This window comes from Petromyzon marinus, unplaced genomic scaffold, assembly GCF_048934315.1.
Source record: "Petromyzon marinus isolate PM22_M1 ecotype Great Lakes invasive population unplaced genomic scaffold, UKy_Petmar_22M1.pri1.0 PM_G_Scaffold_52, whole genome shotgun sequence".
In the NCBI taxonomy this organism is placed as follows: domain Eukaryota; kingdom Metazoa; phylum Chordata; class Hyperoartia; order Petromyzontiformes; family Petromyzontidae; genus Petromyzon; species Petromyzon marinus.
In genome coordinates, this window is record NW_027423005.1 from 1,285,001 (window position 1) to 1,287,500 (window position 2,500).

Below are 2,500 nucleotides of genomic sequence, written 5' to 3' on the forward strand. Positions count from 1 at the left end.
ACATTGCATGCGAACCGCATGAAACTTCCAGAGGCATTTGCAGCAGGAATGCATGTGCACTCAAAAAATGTGATATTTTTCACGGAGAGACCCCGTGAAACGCTAGAAGTGGGCGGGGATGTCTCTCTTGTGGCTCACGGGGCTGTTAGGGTGGCACAGAAATCCCTCGGAATGGGAAAACGGGTCATTTTCGTGTCGCCACATTGCATACGAACCGCATGAAACTTCCAGAGGCATTTGCAGCAGGAATGCATGTGCACTCAAAAAAGTGAATATTTCTCACGGATAGACCCCGTGATACGCTAGAAATTGGCGGGGATGTCTCTCTTGTGGCTCACGGGGCTGTTAGGGTGGCACAGAAATCCCTCGGAATGGGAAAACGGGTCATTTTCGTGTCGCCACATTGCATGCGAACCGCATGCAACTTCCAGAGGCATTTGCAGCAGAAATGCATGTGCAGTCAAAAAAAAATTGATATTTTTCACGGATAGACCCCGTGAAACGCTAGAAATTGGCGGGGATGTGTCTCTTGTGGCTCACGGGGCTGTTCGGGTCGCACAGAAATCCCTGGGAATGGGAAAACGGGTCATTTTCGTGTTGCCACATTGCGTACGAACCGCATGAAACTTCCAGAGGCATTTGCAGCAGGAATGCATGTGCACTCAAAAACTTCTATATGTTTCACGGATAGACCCCGTGAAACGCTAGAAATTGGCGGGGATGTGTCTCTTGTGGCTCACGGGGCTGTTAGGGTGGCACAGAACTCCCTCGGAATGGGAAAAGGGGTCATTTTCGTGTTGCCACATTGCATAGGAACGCCATGAAACTTCCAGAGGCATTTGCAGCAGAAAGGCACGTGCACTCAAAAATTTTAATATTTTTCACGCATAGACCCCGTCAAACGCTAGAAGTTGGCGGGGATGTCTCTCTTGTGGCTCACGGGGCTGTTAGGGTCGCACAGAAATGCCTCGGAATGGGAAAACGGGTCATTTTTGTGTGGCCACATTGCATAGGAACGGCATGAAACTTCCAGAGGCATTTGCAGCAGGAATGCATGTGCACTCAAAAACGTCTATATTTTTCACGGATAGACCCCGTGAAACGCTATAAATTGGCGGGGATGTCTCTCTTGTGGCTCACGGGCGCTGTTAGTTAGGGTCGCACAGAAATCCCTCGGAATGGGAAAAGGGGTCATTTTCGTGTTGCCACATTGCGTACGAACGGCATGAAACTTCCAGAGGCATCTGCAGCAGAAATGCATGTGCACTCAAAAACGTCTATATTTTTCACGGATAGACCCCGTGAAACGCTAGAAATTGGCGGGGATGTGTCTCTTGTGGCTCACGGGGCTGTTAGGGTCGCACAGAAATCCCTCGGAATGGGAAAACGGGTCATTTTCGTGTTGCCACAATTGGCATACGAACGGCATGAAACTTCCAGAGGCATTTGCAGCAGAAATGCATGTGCACTCAAAAACGTGAATATTTTTTCACGGATAGACCCCGTCAAACGCTCGAATTTGGCGGGGATGTTTCTCTTGTGGGTCACGGGGCTGTTCGGCTCGCACAGAACTCCCTTGGTCCACCTGATTCGTGCATACAGGCAGCAACTAAAACTCTGTAAACCTGCTGTGAGGACATCTAAACAGTGGACCAGTGAGGCTGTGGAAGATTTGCGGGCGTGCTTAGACTGTACTGACTGGGATATGTTCACGACTGCTACCAATAGTCTGGATGAACTCACAGAGGCTGTGTACATCAGCTTCTGTGAGGACTGCTGTATCCCAACACGTACCAGGGTGAACTTTAACAACAACAAGCCCTGGTTCTCAGCAAAGCTCAAAAGGTTGAGGTTGGAGAAGGAGGAAGCGTTTAGGAGTGGGGATAGAGACAGATTCAAGGAGTCGAAGAACAGGTTTAGCAAAGCGGTGAGAGAGGCTAAACGACTGTACTCAGAGACACTAAAACACCAGTTCTCTACTAACGACGCTGCTTCTGTCTGCCAAAGGGCTCAGGCACATCACCAACTACAAACCCAGAGCGCCCCACACCACTAACGACTCCCGCCTAGCCAACGACCTGAACGAGTTCTACCGTAGATTTGAAAGACAATTGGACTGTCCTGAACCACCCCTTCCCACCCAAGAGGCCCCATCCCCCACCCATACTACAGAAACGACTCTCTCCTTTCAGGAGGGAGAAGTTAATGGGCTTTTCAAGAGGCAGAATCCACGCAAAGCAGCCGGGCCGGACTCTGTCTCTCCAGCCACCCTCAGGCACTGCGCTGACCAGCTGTCTCCGGTGTTCACCAACATCTTTAACACCTCCCTGGAGACATGCCATGTACCAGCCTGTCTCAAGTCCTCCACCATCATCGCTGTGCCCAAAAAGCTAAGGCCAACAGGACTAAATGATTACAGACCGGTCGCCCTTACATCTGTGGTAATGAAGTCTTTTGAGCGCCTGCTCCTGGCACACCTCAAAGCCATCACAGACCCTCT